The following is an 18,845-nucleotide window of genomic DNA, read 5'->3' on the forward strand; positions in this document are numbered from 1 at the left end:
ACCCAAGTCTTGGAAGGCGAACGCAGGGACTGTGAGAATGAAGACCCTAGGCCCACTGTGGGAGAGGATCTGGTTCGAGACCATCTTAGAAACCTAAACGTACGCAAGCCCATGGGACCTGATGACATCCATCCGCGGGTCCTGAAGGAGCTGGCAAATGAAGTTGCTAAGCCACTAGCCATCATATTTGAAAAATCATGGCAGTCAGGTGAAGTTCCTGATGACTGGAAGATGGGAAATATAACCCCCATTTTCAAGAAGGGGAAAATGGATGACCCGGGGTATTACAGACCAGTCAGTCTCACCTCTGTGCCTGGCAAACTCTTGGAGCAGATTCTCCTGGAAGACATGCTAAGGCACATGAAAAACAAGGAGGTGGTTGGTGACAGCCAGCATGGCTTCACTAAGGGCAAATCCTGCCTGACCAATTTGGTGGCCTTCTATGATGGGGCTACGAAACTGATGGACAGGGGCAGAGCAGTTGACGTCATCTATCTGGACTTGTGCAAAGCCTTTGACACTGTCCCACACGACATCCTTGTCTCTAAATTGGAGAGACATCAATTTGATGGTGTGGACCACACAGTGGATAAAGAACTGGCGGGATGGCTGCAAGCAAAGAGTTGTGGTCAATGGCTCGATGTCCGGCTGGAGACCGGTAGCGAGTGGTGTCCCTCAGGGATCGGTGTTGGGACCGGTCTTGTTCAACATCTTTGTCGGTGACATGGACAGTGGGATTGAGTGCGCCCTCAGCAAGTTTGCGGATGACACCAAGCTGTGCGGTTCGGTTGATACACCGGAGGGAAGGGATGCCATCCAGAGGGACCTCGACACACTTGTGAGGTGGGCTGATGCCAACCTTATGAAGTATAACCACGCCAAGTGCAAGGTCCTACACCTGGGTCGGAGCAATCCCAGGCACAGCTACAGGTTGGGCAAAGAAGAGATTCAGAGCAGCCCTGCAGAGAAGGACTTGGGGGTGCTGGTCGATGAAAAAATGAACATGAGCCGGCTTCAGTGTCCGCTCGCAGCCCAGAAAGCCAACTGTAACCTGGGCTGCATCAAAAGGAGTATGACCAGCAGGTCAAAGGAGGTGATCCTGCCCCTCTACTCTGCTCTCGTGAGACCTCGCTTGGAGTATTGTGTGCAGTTCTGGTGTCCTCAACGTAAAAAGGACATGGAACTGTGGGAACAAGTCCAAAGGAGGGCCACGAGGATGATCAGGGGACTGGAGCACCTCCCGTATGAAGACAGGCTGAGAAAGTTGGGGCTGTTCAGCCTGGAGAAGAGAAGGCTGCGTGGAGACCTCATAGCAGCCTTCCAGTATCTGAAGGGGGCCTACAAGGATGCTGGGGATGGACTCTTCATCAGGGACTGTAGTGACAGGACAATGGGTAACGGGTTCAAACTTAAACAGGGGAAGTTTAGATTGGATATACGGAAGAAATTCTTTACTGTAAGGGTGGTGAGGCACTGGAATGGGTTGCCCAGGGAGGCTGTAAATGCTCCATCCTTGGCAGTGTTCAAGGCCAGGTTGGATGAGGCCTTGGGTGGCATGGTTTAGTGTGGGGTGTCCCTGCCCATGGCAGGGGGGTTGGAACTAAACTGTGTTTTGAGTATAAAAATAAGTACCTTGAAAAAACAGGTCCACCTGTCTCAAACTGGACACCCGATATTAATGAAACTTTCTGTGTGTGGTAGTCTTGCCCATTTAAAATGGAAATGGTGCAATTTGCCTCACAAGAGCTAGTTAATATTTGTGTGTGCAAATAGCATAGGAATCATTTCCACAGGAAGGGTTTAGGAATAGGAAATAGGAATGGTTTTGTCTTCAGAGCTGGATTTGAAAGCTATGCTGTAAATCAAGCCTGATGTTACATATCAATGAATGGGGTAACACAAAATACGGAATACTTGTATGCCAACTGAGTAGGATCTACCCTCAGTACTGAAACAGCCAGCAGCCTGGAGGAAAAGGGACAGGTTGGGTGTGACTGGTAGGTTGTGTCATGCAGGCTCAGGGAGAGACAGGGAAATACGGCTTGGAGTAAACTTCTCGAATGTTGCTGCAACCAGTACTTGAGTGCATTTCTCCTGGTTTCACAACAGAAAAAGTTCATCAAATGCTTATAGAATCATAGAATAGTTAGGGTTGGAAAGGACCTTAAGACCATCTAGTTCAACCCCTCTGCCATGGGCAGGGACACCTCACACTAAACCATGTCACCCAAGGCTCTGTCCAACCTGGCCTTGAACACCGCCAAGGACGGAACACTCACAACCTCCCTGGGCAACCCATTCCAGTGCCTCACCACCCTAACAGTAAAGAACTTCTTCCTTATATCCAGTCTAAACTTCCCCTGTTTAAGTTTGAACCCGTTACCCCTTGTCCTATCACTACAGTCCCTGATGAAGAGTCCCTCTCCAGCATCCTTGTAGGCCCCCTTCAGATACTGGAAGGCTGCTAGGAGGTCTCCACGCAGCCTTCTCTTCTCCAGGCTGAACAGCCCCAACTTTCCCAGCCTATCTTCATACGGGAGGTGCTCCAGTCCCCTGATCATCCTCGTGGCCCTCCTTTGGACTTGTTCCCACAGTTCCATGTCCTTTTTATGTTGAGGACACCAGAACTGCACACAATACTCCAAGTGAGGTCTCACGACAGCAGAGTAGAGGGGCAGGATCACCTCCTTCGACCTGCTGGTCACGCTCCTTTTGATAATAGGCCAAGACCTTGATTTTTACAGGATTTGTCAACAAAAGTAAATAGTGTTTTGCCATATTAGCAAGCAGGAAAAAAAAAACATCTTTGACAAGGTGACATTCTGAACTCTGCATACAGACACAATAAGTCAAGCGAGTGCCATTATTCTGCAGCTACAAAAGGTTTTTTATTATGTGCTTTGTTTAATATGCATAAAAATGGGCAGGTTTTGCTCTTTGAAAAATTCCAAGGTAACAATGACAGTTTAAAAAGAGATCCAATTCTGTCCTCTGTAAAAAAAAAATCTGTAACATACATGCTTAAAGGCAGAGTTGAGTAGACTTTCCATTTAATCTTTTATTTTATATTATTTACTATTTTGGAATATAACTGCAAATAAAATTAATGAGAATATCAGATCCTGTCAATGAGTTCATAAATATCTAAATTCTTGTGAAAGTCAGTGGAGGACATTTTTAAATGTCTAAATGAATAAAAGCATCTACCTCTCCTAACCTAACTAGCCAACCTGCAATAACACTAATGTACCTAACTGCTAGGAATGTCTTTTAAAATTTACCCAATAAAAATGTATTCTTAAATCACATTTTACTGCAAAAGCCACAGTGAGCACCTAAGTCTGACCTTGTTAACCTTTACCTATATGACGCATAAGTTTCTCTGCCTGTTCAGTTTTCTACAGGCAATTGCTAGCTCTGCAGTTCGCTCCCCCTAATTCTACAGTTTTCTACCACTTCAGCTGAACCCAATTTGAAACTGAGAAGAGAAGCTTTACACTTCTATTGCACAAGGATAATTTCTCAACCATCAATTTTCCACTGTTTTAAGCATAACAGGACAGTAACAGAAAATAAATTCTGTAAAGTAAACTAGCCTGGAGCATTGGTAAGTGATAATGTGTGAAGTCTTGCGGGAGAACAACAAAAATTTCCTTTCTCACAGCACAAGTGATTAACTTTTGCTCTTTCTTTGTGTGCACTTCCAGACCACCAGGTCCATGTAATGTCTGTGCTACACAGCAGGCTACCCTTATCTGGAGTCTTGGAATTTACAAGCATGTGTAGACAGCACACATCAGCCTAACCCACAAAAGGAGGGCAAGAAAGGGCAAAGGCAGGATGATGCCTTAATTCTACATTCAGCATTGAGCACCAAGAAAATAAGACCATTACTTGCTTTTTGCATCCCACACTAAGGTACAGCCAGCAAAGGATACATGGCTCTTGGGGCAGAAAACACCTGTTTTGCTACTGTGCAAATTTCAACACAGATATTATTTTCTAGAATCAATTAAAAAGTGGTTTGACCTTTAGGTGGTTACTTTCTGCAAACACTGGGTTTTCAGCTTCAGTTCTAGTTTTTATGTGCCGATTAGGCTATGCATGCATTTGTGGGGACAGCAGTTGACTAGTTGCGCCGTTTGATTTCCCAAAACCAGATTTTTCATGTACCTCTGTGGAAAAAATACTTATTTATTCTACAGCCTTGTGATGAAGCATTTTCATGCATTTCTTAATAAGATATTTGAGTTCTTATTCCTTTTCTTGGCACTGTATTTGAAAGTGTCACAGTTGAACATCTAACCTGGCCTAAATTCAGAGCCTGTAAGAAAATCCTCTATTCATTTAATCAAACACAGAGGGATACTGTTGGGAAACACAAGATAAATGACTATGTACATATTCCCTGCTGACAGCACTGCTCTAGTTCTCACATACTGTCCTGGAGCTGTTTCAGGAAGACATCTCTCTTAGTGCTTGTTAAACAATTAAAACTTTATAGCTGCTGAATGGAGCGCTCAGAATTTTACACATATTGGCTGTTCAGCTCAGCCAAATGTGAAACCTGTTGCAGAAGAACTCAGATTTTATCATGACAGAATCCCCTTTTAAAAATACATAACCACACGTGTTTAAATATCAGAGAAGACAAAATTTCACAAGCTTTGGATTTTTCTTTTGTTTGGTTGGTTTTTTTTAATGAAGTAATATCTGTTTTGTTTTGGGCAGGCACATAGACAGTAATTCCATGCATACGACTTACTATCACATTCACACACCATATCACCCAGCAGTATAAATTTGGCTTTGATCAGACATGAGCACACAACTGCATGTATGTGAGAATACTTAGGCCTGACAATTTTTAATTTATGCTAGTGTCATGGTTTAAGCCCTGCTGGTAACTCAGAACCATGCAGCCATTCGCTCATGCCCCCATTTTATCTCCCCCTCTAGCTCTGGGCGGGATGGGGAGGAGGATCGAAAGAATGTAAACCCCACAGGTTGACATAAGAGCAGTTTAAACTAAAGTATTATATTAAACTACTACTACTACTGTAATAATAATGATAAGGGAAATAACAAGGGGAGAGAATATAAAACTAAAAAGGGAAGGGGAAAAAAAACAATAAACACAAGTGATGCACAATACAATTGCTCTCCACCCACCAACCGATACCCAGCCCAACCTGAGCAGTGATCTGGGCCTTCCAGGTAACTCCCCCAGTTTATATACTAGGCATGATGTGCTGTGGGATGGAATACCCCTTTGGCTAGTCTGGGTCAGGTGTCCTGTCTCTCCTTCCTCTCAGCTTCTTGTGCCCCTCCTCACTGACAGAGCATGAGAGACTGAAAAGTCCTTGATTAAGAGTAAGCATTAGCTAGCAACAACTAAAACACTGGTGTATTATCAGAACTGTTCTCAAACTGAAACATAGCACTGTATAGCTGCTAAGAAGGAGAAAATTAACTGTCACCACTGAACCCAGGACAGTACTGGTGTGTTGGCCGGGAATTGAATCCGGGTCAACTGCTTGGAAGGCAGCTATGCTCACCACTATACCACCAATGCAGGTTTTTTATTTATGTTGGCTAGCATTTATGTTGGCTGCAGAGGAACTGAAGATATCTAATGCCAAAAGAATCTTCGGCACCATTTTCCAAGCCATTACAATTGTGGCCACACAATCTGAAATAGCCCTGAAATGACAAAGTAAGGGATTTGAGAGAGCTTTTCTCTTAGCCAGGGAAGGGACAAATCAAAAGTATCTTCTTAGCAAAAATTTGATTAACAGCTCTAAGTAAAAGTTTATTTACTAATAACTCTTTGCACAGCTAGTAGAGTGCTGATCAAAGCAGCATATCTCCATGTATTCCAGGTCCTAAGTCCTCTTTTCCAAAGACTAAAGGAGTGAACTACAATGACGAGTGTATATGCAGCTTACAACTGCCAGTAAGCAAAAGAAATTATGATGCTGGATCATCTTCACTTCCCAATAAGACAAATTTGCTACTGCAGAATTCAGCAACCGCAGAAGAATTCTTTCCAAGCAGCTCTCACTCCCCCTCTCATCCAGCTTTGCTAAATCCCTCTAATCCTTCCAGGGCTTCATCATGAAAAAACTGTCCACAAGCCCAGATTCTCAGTTCTATGAGTGGCAGCCAAAGAAAAACTTAAGGAGAAATTAATTTTTGAGACTTTGCAGTTCAGAAAAGGAATAAAGGCTCCATAAATGAAGATTACCTCTCATCGCTCATATACTGGCTTTCTTCATCTTGTTTTGAATTCATCCTATTCAGGATCAACAGTGTTGGTTCAGAAATAGATGGCTTTAAGTTGTTTGGGGTTTAAAGCTTTCTAGTTCTAGTTCTTTAGGAAAACCAAGCCATATTTCCATTGAGCTGACAAAATTGATATTCAGTTGTTTAGTTATGCTCTGTTTTAAAAGTGGATTAAAAAAACATGGAGTCTAACATTCCCAAGAATATCACTCTGAGTTATTTAAAAACAGAATCAATATGTATGTTTTTTAGATAGACTGTGGTTTGACAAGAATGTTGAAAAATGAGTGAAATAGCAGAAGCAGAGCCTTGAAATCATCATTCTGACTCAGTTAACACTAAGTCATGTCAATGAAAACATCACTCTCCCAAAAGCATCAAATTCAACTATTTGGTCTCCCAAATTCTATATGTAAGAACTTCATTCAATGGCGCTTTTGACTGAAGAAGCCACAGGAGACAAAAGTTTTCATGCTTCAGATGGAGCATACCCTTTAAATTCAATATTTAACTTTTCTGAATGTACTTTTTTGAAAAATGAATTGTTTCCAATACTTCAGTTTATTCCGTTCTATGTTTTCTTTTCACTTCTATCAATATTAAGTACAAATTCACACACTGGCATTTGAGAATCTCTAAGCAATCACAACCCACCACTCTGCACTGCTGATTCACAGCTTCTGCAGTGACTTCAGGGAGAACAAAATAGCAGCATGTGATTAGCTCAACACAAAAAATAAAGCTCAGATGTCAAATTTTGCACCGAACTACCCAGAGGCCTTTCTGTTTGACAGGAATGCTTAAATTGTTGCAAATGTAGCAAGTTCAACCACACTAGCAGTGCGAAGCTCCTCTCATTTTTTAAAAACAGCCACAACACAGCCAAAGATTGTTAACTTCAACAATTACTCCTCCAATTCAATCACCACTGACTCAGCCGATTCAACCCAGCATGCCACAGCACTGGTCTGTATCTTCCCATTGTTTTCTACATGATTTACACTTCTAACAAAGCCTCTGCAATAAATCTGTATTTACTTACATAAGCTAAAACACCTAACCTCTTCCACATCTCCTCTGCAAGTGCACCACAGGAACCTGCAGCACCTAAATCAACAAGCATTTAGTGGCTATCAGTTGAACCTGTATCACCCCCTAAATAAGCACCACTATAATTTGTTCCAGTGATATATATACACAGGGGTTTGTTTGCTAATTTCTAATCTCTAGGATACACTACTTGTTAAGATAAATCCTGCTGAGTAACTACCCTGTTGCAAACACCTTTGGCATCAGGAGGTATGGCAGCTGTTGCATATATGTTGGCTCTTTCTTGGAGATCAGGTTCCATTCTTCTGTTTGGATGGTGGTGTGGTACAGTTTCCTTCCAGAAAGCCATTTCTCTGTGAGCTAATAGCAGGGCCTAGCTGTTGGGCTGCTACAAGACAGAAAAGTTTCTCAGCTGAAAACCAGAAACAGGATGTAGGAGCTTCCTGAATTTCCACAACTGATCTTAGCAAAGTATTTCATATCTTTCTACTAATTTTTTTCAAAACATTAAATAAGTAGTATTCCTCATAGGCTTTAGTTATCTTCAGTAATCTATTAGGTGTGTATAAAATCTTAAAAGACAGGATGCATCAGGAATCATGACTACATTCTGACAGACTGCAGCACAACCTCGTACTGAAAGATGAAATGTTGTATCTTTTCAGATAGATTAGTCTTAAATACAAACTCAATTCTGGTTGAAGGTGGACCGTAACACTGACGGGCATCTTGGTAAGTGATGGCACGCCAGGAAACAACGAATATGATTTTATTTTATACATTTTTTGTTATCATTTTCATGGAAATGATGTATGTATTGCTATTTTTTTAATTAAGTTTCTTAATTAAAAAAATCAATGCATCATATAAAACCAGTATCAAGAATTCAAAATAGAGCAGTGTGTTTAGATAAGGTATGTAAGAAAAATAAACTTATATAGTTCACATAACCTACAACACAAAACTGTTGACATTCACTGAATACTCATCTATGCAATCCATAGAACTGTATTTGCCAGGAGTAACTTATGGACTGTCAGGGATCACTGGAACAGTGAATGTCTGCCAAACCAGAACTGGGACTCTCCATTTCTGGTGATTTTAAAGACTCAGCTAGACAAAAGTCATAGCTAGGCACTGATCTAGTGCCGGTAACAGTCCTGGTTGGAACAGATAGACTAAATGACCTTCAGAGGTCCCTTCCAACCAACATTTCTGATTCCCTGATTTCATGGTACTGTGTCAGTTTACTACATTCTTAATGAATGGATTAATGAAAAAAAAGTGTCATGGTCACAAAAATCTCAGAATCAAGAACAGTCCTTTAACTCCAAAAACTGTATTACAACAATGGCAAAACTGTTACATCGACATATTGCAATTGGCCCAAAATAAATGGGGAAGAGGAGTATAGAAGAAGGTGTCCAGTTGAAAGAAGACCACTTTCTCCAAGTTGGTTAATCTATTTCTCCTTTAAAACACGATACCAAGAAATCACATGGAACCCTTTCTTCAAAGTACAGTTACCTGATGCCTTACAAAGTAAGCTTAAAACTCTATGAGCATTTATGTCTTCCTAAAAAATATTTCTTGGCTGAAGAATCAGTACCACCATATTTATGGTAAATATAATTTTGGTTGCATTACCCATTTCAAACTTTCTGTGCAATCTCACTATTCATCAAAAGTTGAAAGACAGTCATTTCCTTGGAAAAATGCTATGCTGCCAGACTAGCAAGGGTGGGACACAAGAAATCAGAGAGTTCAAGAGCAGAAAACCAAAAATCATTCTTATACATACATTCTTATACATATTTCTATATTGCAGTGACTTTTTCTAATTTCAAGCTAATCAAATTACCAAAATTTCACACTCATTTTAGATGAGAGTTTACTAGCTAAACACTGCGGTTTCAGTTCCTTCAGGAATGCAGAGATGCAACTGTTGCATGGTTCATCTGGTAGTCTGACTCAGGGAAGGGCTTCCATGGTTTTCGGGACATTTTGCTCACACATTATTTCTGCCATATACTTTGTATAACGAAAGGAACCACAGGGATCAATCAATGCCATCTCCTCTGCAGCTCCTGGACAGCAGTAACGACGATGGGACAAGGCGGTTCTCTGTGGCGTGAAGAAAGGCCCAGAGCAGGACCAAACGCAGCAAGAACCGTGTTGGTCTTGTGATGGACGATAGCCACCTCCTGGGGTCCACTGACACACAACAGACGTTTATACAGACCTGCCAGTGCCGGTTGCAAATGGGGCACCGCTGAGCGGCGGCCACCCAGCCTGGTACCGCCTTTCGTGGACGACCCGGAACCCCGGCCTCGCCCGCCAGGGGCGGAGGGACACGCACACAGAAACACGCACACAGACACAAGCACAGACACACGCACACTTACTTGATGTCCTCCCAGACAGCAGGCCCGTAGTTGCGGATGACGAGCAGCTCCAGGGCGTGATTGACGAAGCCGTACTGCGGGGCAGATAAAGACAGCGGCACGGTCAGGCGCCGGGCGGGGGAACCCCTTCCACCGCCCGCAGCATCCCACCCCGGTGCCGGTCACCCCGGCGGGAACCAACCACCCCAATCTGCCCCCGCCCCTCAGAAGACAAAGGGCTAGGGCCCGGCTCCCCTCACAGTTCCCAAGCAGATTTAGCCTCTTCCCTCCCACCGGCCAGACCAAACATCCTTCGCCATTGCCGGTCTCCCGGCGGAGCTCACCATGGTGCCGTCGCCGGTGCCGCCACCCCGCCGCCGCCGCCACGGAGCACAAGACCGGTCCCAGTTGCCTCACAACCTCCCCCGGCCACTACCGCCCCGAGTGGCATCCTCCGAGAGCCAATGGCGAGCGCGGCAGCCGTGCTGTCCTCCAATCAGAGGTGGAGGCGGGACTGAGGGTGGCTTGGGCTTGAGGATGCGGCGGCGCGGGGGGGTGGGCGCGGGGCAGCGGGAGCGGCAGGCATGAGGGGCCGGGGCCGGGGCCGTTGCTGTTGCGGCCTGGCAGGATTAGCCCTCAGGTGCTGAGGGCGGCAGGCTAACGGCGTTAGCTGTCGTCTGGGCCTGGCGTGTGTGGGAGAGAGAAGGAGGGACTGGCCTAGGGAGTACGCACATCCCTCTCGGCTATTTTTTCCCGATGCTCGCCTCAGAGGGGAACCCTTTGAACATCCGACTTAGAGTTTTCTACGCATCAAAAGAATTTCCCAGATGCTTTTCTCCAGCTGGAGTCGTTGGGACTCGGCTGACACTGAAGCAGAAAATTGATCAAAATGCAGGTTCATAGTGGTTAGGTAGGCATGTGTAGGGCAACGTGTGCTCTGGTGCCAGTGCCCTTTGCAGAGGTTGCCTTTGCAGGAACAGATATTCTTCCTCAGTTGTTCATAGCCCAGTGCAACCGCTTAGCTTTTGGGGAAATAAATTCACCCTAAAAAGTGAAGAATCTGAGGGGCAAAATATTGGCTGAACAGGGTGCTGGGCCACCTAGACTAGGTAATGATTTGCCTAGAAAAGTTAGACCAAATGTTCCTTGGGGTCCCTTCCAACCTGGTATTCTGTGAATCAGTGAAAATTATTTCAGGCATTCTGTTTCTGTGCATTCATTTCTTCAAATGCGAATGAAGTTAAAAGCATAATAACAAATGCTCATTAATATTTGGTGGGTGGGGTTGCATTGTTGACTCCTTGTCAGTAGCCATTGTGAATAAACACTGCATTATCAATAACTCGCTGTGTACGGATTCTGAAAGGGTTCTCCAAGTAAGGTTTGACCCTTACAACAGAGTCTGAGGCGAAGTCTAGTTGGAGGCCAGTATCTAGTGGAGTGCCTCAAGGGTCAGTGCTGGGGCCAGCATTATTTAATATATTCATCAATGATTTAGATGAGGGAATTGAGTGTACTGTCAGCAAGTTTGCTGATGACACTAAGCTGGGAGGAGTGGCTGACACGCCAGAAGGCTGTGCTGCCATCCAGCGGGACCTGGACAGGCTGGAGAGTTGGGCAGGGAGTAACTTGATGAAATATAACAAGGGGAAGTGTAGAGTCCAGCATCTGGGCAGGAACAACCCCAGGTTCCAGTACAGGTTGGGGAACGACCTATTAGAGAGAAGTGTAGGGGAAAGGGACCTGGGGGTCCTGGTGGACAGCAGGATGACCATGAGCCAGCACTGTGCCCGTGTGGCCAGGAAGGCCAATGGCATCCTGGGGTGTATTAGAAGGGGGGTGGTCAGTAGGTCAAGAGAGGTCCTCCTTCCCCTCTACTCTGCCCTGGTGAGACCGCATCTGGAATATTGTGTCCAGTTCTGGGCCCCTCAGTTCAAGAAGGATAGGGACCTGCTGAAGAGAGTCCAGCGCAGGGCAACTAAGATGATTAAGGGAGTGGAGCATCTCCCTTATGAGGAAAGGCTGAGGGAGCTGGGTCTCTTTAGTTTGGAAAAGAGGAGACTGCGGGGGGACCTTATTAGTGTATATAAATATATAAAGGGGGAGTGTCACGAGGATGGAGCCAGGCTCTTCTCAGTGACAACCAATGGTAAGACAAGGGGTAGTGGGCTCAAACTGGAACACAAGAGGTTCCACTTAAATTTGAGAAGAAACTTCTCAGTGAGGGTAACGGAACACTGGAACAGGCTGCTCAGGGGGGTTGTGGAGTCTCCTTCTCTGGAGACATTCAAAACCCGCCTGGACACCTTCCTGTGTAACCTCATCTAGGTGTTCCTGCTCTGGCAGGGGGATTGGACTAGATGATCTTTTGAGGTCCCTTCCAATTCCTGATATTCTGTGATTGTGACAGGAGATTTTGAGCAGAGGATCGCTGACAACATGCCAAAGACAGTTCAGAAATAACCCACTGTCATCATATGTTATCATATACATGAAACAAAAAAGATAATGCAGCACTTGAAGAACCCATTTAGTTTAGAACCCTTTGTACCATCTAAAGACCTGACCTCAGTGCATGAAATAAAAATACTGTGGAGGCTACCAATTTTTTTTTTTTCTTATTTAAAAAGAATCAAAATATGTTCAAGAGATAATGACATTATCTAGAAGGATCATAGGATGAATATGTGATGTGCTACTACTGCAGTAGCTCTTGGGCAGAGACCTTGGAACATCAAGTCAGTAGAGGCATAGGTGCTAATCAATCCAGATTGATTCTAGATATAAGTAAAAGTGCAAAAGTTCGGACTTTACTAAGATAGTGCAAAATAATTTTAAAATTTGAACTGTTGACATAGTTCATGAAAAAAAAAAACCAGCAAAAATGTGAAGATGGAGTATGTGTGCTGGAACTTCTCTGTAAATAAGTTAACAATTGACAGTATTTAAAATCTTTTGAAATCTCATGTATTGCTTGGTGAACTTTCAAATCTGTGTCAAGATCTGTTAAAACTGCTCATAAGTGAGGAGACAAATTATGGGTGGATAACCATTAGAAATTTGGCAAACATCATCTCCAAGAACAGTAGCGGGAAAGCCTGCTTTTGGGTCACATAGGTATAATAATCAGTTCTACTGAGTTTAACACATTCCCAATCTACTGGGAAAACCAATTCAACATTTTTTAAAGAATGACCCAGAACAAAAGTTTCAATGTAACCAGTTAAAACCATACAAATAGTATGCTAATTTTGAAAGGAGGAAAGAAATTTTTTATGAAAGTATAACCAAACCACTGGTTGAAGATGCCTGTGTAGAAAACCAAAGAAAAGCTAAGAGATGAAATCTCTAAGAATCTCTTAAATCTCCAAGAAATTGGCAACAGAGATGATATAATAAATCATGTTGCTGTAACCAGACAAAAGGCTATGTTTCCCCATAGCTGAGAAGAGGTCAGCTAGTGACCAATTAACTAGGGTTCAAGAACATCAGGTCTCCATCTGCTTTTCTGATTTGGTAGCAAGGAAGTTTTGGAAAAATGGGAAAACATATCCTATAATACAAATGTTGTAGTTATATGTGCTTTGTAATCTTTGTGTGCCTACTGGTGGTAGTGAATCTACACTACTGGAAAATCTAAGACAACACCTGGGAGTTTTGCCCTCTGATGTTGTGTAGTTTTCCTCTTCACATATCTATAAAACAGTTTTGAGAACACAAATTGTCAAGGAAGTCCTGACAGCACATCCCGGGCAGGAAACAAGAAGACTGGATTGAGAATCAGTGTTAACATTTCCATTCTTCATAAGTTTCAAGGGGATCCACTTGTTTAGTCTGTATATGGGGTAGATCCTCATGCTCATAATATAATACTAGAGAGATTACATAAAATAATTTTGGGGTACAGTTTTCAGAAAGTGGATTATCCTGACAATTTTGTGTTACTGAGTGACACTTTGAAAAAGTGCTGATATCTGCAAAGATTAATTGTGAAATTCCCTTTCTTCCTCTGTTTTGGTTCAGGCTTGGTAGGTTGCTTTTGCAGGTTGCTCTTGCCATTAAACCATTGTAATACAAGTGGAAGTTCTATCATCCCAGGTGAGATTTGTAAAATGTGAACTAAAACCAGCCTGGGCAGAATTAACGCAGACAATGATTATTTGTTTTCTAAAACAGGGATCCCCTTTAAACATTTGGAAGATGTGATTTGCTGAGAGGGACTTGCCTCCATTCCAGATGCCTGTGAATCAAGACTATCTGGTAGGTCTTAGGCAAGATTCTGTTTCAGCTGAAGGAAAGGATCTAAGTCAACAAGATAAACTACATATGGGTTATGTTTTTCAAGGCCTAACCCTATCATTATCAGTACTGTTAGGTCACATGCATCATGTGCATAATGCAACCATGTGGACTCTATCTGATGCACTTCCATAAAGCATGCAGCTTGTTCATTATAGCACACAGTCTCATTTCCATTTGGGGGCCCTCATACACTAGGTACGTACAGCTTCTGATCTTGCTGCTCAGATTCTTTTTGGTATTCAGGAGTGGGAGGGTAGCTGTGGCAGTAGCCACAACTGGGATGTGTATGAGATGGAAAGGAGCCTTTTAGAAAGTGGGTTTTGTAACTGAAATCCTACCAGGCAGCTTCGCCACTTTGTGTCTTCCTGAACATGTTTCTCATGAGGAGTTTCCTGCACTGGCCATCAGCCAAAAGAGTTGCATTCACTGATTACAGGAAGAAAACAACTGCTATACTTTTAAAGTGGTGGTATACATGTTTTTTCCTGATTTGAGATGCTAACTTCATCTGGAAATTCTTGGTGAGATCCGTGAAAACAAAAAGTAGCAAAAGATCCTTTTATTCTGTATGAAAGGGCAGTCACTGAGACAATGACTTTGGGAGAACAACTAGCTGGCCAAGAACATCTACATTCAGTTTAATATAGTTTGCATTAATACACGAGCACTATAAAACAAAGTATTGTAATAAGTTGCATTTTTTACTTTGGACTTTGCTTTTACAGTTTATATTGCTACTGTGATCCTGAATAAAAATGCTGCCTCATATGGTATTGCTACATTTCATTTACTGAAGATGGAGTTACTTTACTGACATCAAACTGAACTATGGGTATTTTCTAGTTATCTGTTTCAAATCATAATGGTCTGAGACTTGACATTTGGTATTGTAATAATAATACTTCTCAGGTACAGAGAAATTCTCTTAAGATCACTTCAGCAAGATTCATTATTTCTACTGTACCACTATACATTATTTCACTATGCTGTTACATTCATCTTCCAATACTGATATTGACAAGCTTTGACTGAAACAGTCCTCAATATGGCAGTGCTGTTCTGTAATGCCATAACCTGTGCAGACTTGAGAAACTCTGTGGGCTCTGCCCATTCCTGTAAGGTGAATGTAATCTTAGCAATGTAGAGCCAACTAATCATATATCTAAATCTTCCCTAATACCTTCTGCAATCAGTGAAAAGACTTCTGTTGATTTTTCTAGGCTTGTACTACAAAGCTCCTGTGAATGTTACTGTCCTTGATATTTTCTTTGGCAGGTTTTGTTCAGGCTGAAAAATTCATAAGAGTGAAAGTGTATCTATGACTTAATCTGCCTCCTTTTCACATCCTTGGGATGTTACAGCATGTGTTCCTCTAGGTTATTTCCTATTACATGCTTTCAGGACAATCATATAAACATGACAGTTCTTGGTGTAGGGGCACAAGAATTTGTAACTTTTTACTGCTCAGAAGATGGGAAATAATTTCAGCACAGATCTTTGAAGGAGGCTTATAATGGTGCTACAAAGCACTGTGGTCATTTCCATTTATATTAGGAAACCACTGGCTAAACTTGACTTCACTTTAACCACGAAAGCAGATGAGACACAAAACTTTATAAGGTTCTTTACTTCGTCTGAGATTCTTTCATGGTTTATTATTTCTTCGACTGGATCTGCAGTTTCATGTTCTAGCCTAACTGCATGTTTAACATTCAGATCCTACTTTTTGTTTTCAGGAGAGTACGTATCTTTAAACCACTGCATTTCAATGTAGCAGAAGTTCCGGAACTGCTATCTTCCATCTTATATTTGTGCTTCATAATCAGAACAATGCTGAGTAATGTAAGACAGTGAGTTTTACACTCTGCCTTTGCTTGGCAGAAAAGAACTGTGACTGAACTCATATGAATGGATTAGGAAATTAAAAAAAGTTTATATCTGATTATTTCCTTTGTATGTATTTGTGAGCAGCCATACCATGGGGACGGTTTTAGAGGTCTCTAAAGACTGTTGTCACACACATCTTGCAGACTTCTTTAAGAGGTAGAAAAGAAAGTCCTAGCTTTCACTTCAGAAACAGCCTCAAAGTTAAGTTTGGTTCCTGCCAAGTTGACTTCTGATAAACTGGAGCAGGGCTTTGACAGCAACATGGTTCCTTGCTATAGGGCAAATAGCCACGAAAATTATTGCTGTAGCAGGAAACAAAAACTTCCCTTCCACTGCTTTTGCAGAACAATGAGCAGGCATAAAAACTGGTAGGAGCTACGGCCTGCTAGGTTATAGGATGGGTGGGGTTTGAAAAATGGTCCTCTTGCCAAGATTCAAGAGAAATTCCCCTTAATTATGGTGGCCTTCAGCTGGAAATACTGATTCTGCCTCCTGTACTATCTGTTGCAGCCATTTCTGCAGAGAATGCAGAAGAAAATGATGGGAGAAATAAACTGGATTTGGAGGGAGGTCTGAATTCTTCCTTTGTAAGATTTCACAGGAAAACGTAGATCTGTCATGGGTCTCTATTATCTGTGCACTTCACTGTTCTATCAGTTTCTGTGACTTCGTTTCCTTTGGTTTTACACAGTAGTTCAGAAAGAAACCATCAGCTCCACACTAATTGCACTTCCTCAGACACCAGCAATGAGAGTTTCTCTTCAACGTCTCCCTGAAATCCTATCAGGGCTTGCGTTCTAAAATAAATATAAATGAAATAAATTTATTTGAATTCTTTTGCTACAGCTTTTACTTTCACTATGTCACTGTTAAGATTCAAAGGTCCCCCTTTGTTATTTCTTTCAAGGGCCATGAACACCTTTGGCAAAGAAATTGCACTATGATAAAATCTATTTTCCATCACATAGTGATGGAATCAGCCCCCCAGAATCTTCATGAACTAATAAAATAAAGGTAAAATAAAAATTCATATAGTAACAAAACTGCTTCTGGACATAATACTAAGGTAATTGTATACTTATATAAACAGCATTGCATCTGAAGACTTTCACAATACTGTACAACATACTACTATACATCAGTTGAAAAACAACTGGTTTATTTCCTTGCAAAATCTCCCAGTATAGCAGAAGTTAAATTGCTTTCCTTTTCTTTATCTCAGAGATTTTCTTACTGGCTTTCTTTTTTTCCACTGACTTTAATTTAAGGGAAAAGATTAGTTAAAAAGTGAAAGGACTATTGAAGATCTAAGTGAAAAGATTATTTGAAAATAATTTTCCCTTATTAGATACATATTCATTCAGCAAAACACACAGAGGAACAGCTTCAATATTGGAGACCTACATTCTAAAGTTATGCTTAAAGCTAAACATAGACTTGTGGGGGTTTTTTTCAGAATGAGTCTGAACACAAGTACATTTTAAAGCACTTCCTTGAATCATTCTCTTAAATCCGTGCCTAAATCCTACTTGCTTCATTGAGATTCAAGTAAGTTGCTTTATGTGTATACGTAAGTGCTTTATCCAGTCTCTTCTCTGAACTAAGGCTGAAGTAGACAACATGGGAATATTCTGAACTTTTCAGAAAAAAAGAAAGAAGTAAAATGAAAAGGATTTCTACAGCAATTCTATCCCAGCTGGTAATGTAGCCTAGTATGTATTAAAAAATAGATATAAAAACAAATGTTGGAAGATGAATTTGATCTGTAATCAGATCAGTTATCTGCATTACTGCACAATTATTAATTCAGCCCCTTTGGCCTAGGGAACATTTAATTTAACTGAGATATACTTAGGAAGGTGTCATGGACATCCTACTGAATGACAAAGGAACATCATCCAGTCCAGCAATATTCTTTCCTAGGGACAGAAGGAAATTCACTCCTCAGAGTCCCTCCCATTCAGTAGATATGAAGAAAGAAATGTTTTTTTTATTTAAAAGCCTATTTGGTTTTTAACATTCAACAGTTGATGGGGATGGATAAATTCCTACTGACTTCAGTCATTACTGGCTTAATATCATGAGCCTATTGAAGAGTCAGTACTCAAATACTCTGACATTTTAAAATCCACGAGTAGGCCCATGGGACTGCTACTAGCCTCTGGGTATTTATGTCAATAGAACAGAATTTTCCAACCAAAATAGTATTGCAAAGATCAGTTGCCAAGATTTGCATAGTTCTTGTTTCCTTGAAACACTGCTGTCAAAAATGTTACATCTGCTTGTAATGTGCATGTATATATATGGTGTGTGCAAGAGAGAGATGGGTATATATATGATATATAGATTTTCAGGTTCCATTTTTGTGTCACAGAATTATTTCTAAGTGTGTTGGATGGATATAGGAGACCTCAAGCAATAGCAGGATGCAATGTTTCAAGTTTTGTTCAAATGGTGATTACAGGAAATCTGAATTAAAATATTCTTTTAAAATGTTCTTTGTGCTAGTTCATTATCAGAATTTTTCCCAAGGCTCTCATGGTACCTGTCCTGTATGACATGGTACATGTTCTGCATGAGTTTCTACTCAGATAAACACTTAAATAAGAAACTGACATAAAACAGTATACTGAGCTTCAGAATGAACCAGACAAGTTCAGAAAATGAACAGAACGGCACCTTAGTCTAATGTAATTGCTCCCTGTAAATACACAGACAGCAAAATCTGATTAAGCGGCAACTAGCTTGAAGAAAGACTTTTATGGCTTGATATGCCTGAACCCAAGAGTTTAAGAGGTTAGAATAATAACTAATAATATTTGAAATTACTGGAAATATTTGTATGTATGTAAGCAGTGCAGTTCCTCACCCTGCAGCTGGAATCTGAGAAATTTCTGTGCAGATGGATCTGCTAGTCTGAGAGGCAGAATCCTAAAC

This window comes from Psittacula echo, assembly GCF_963264785.1.
Source record: "Psittacula echo genome assembly, chromosome: 1".
In the NCBI taxonomy this organism is placed as follows: domain Eukaryota; kingdom Metazoa; phylum Chordata; class Aves; order Psittaciformes; family Psittacidae; genus Psittacula; species Psittacula echo.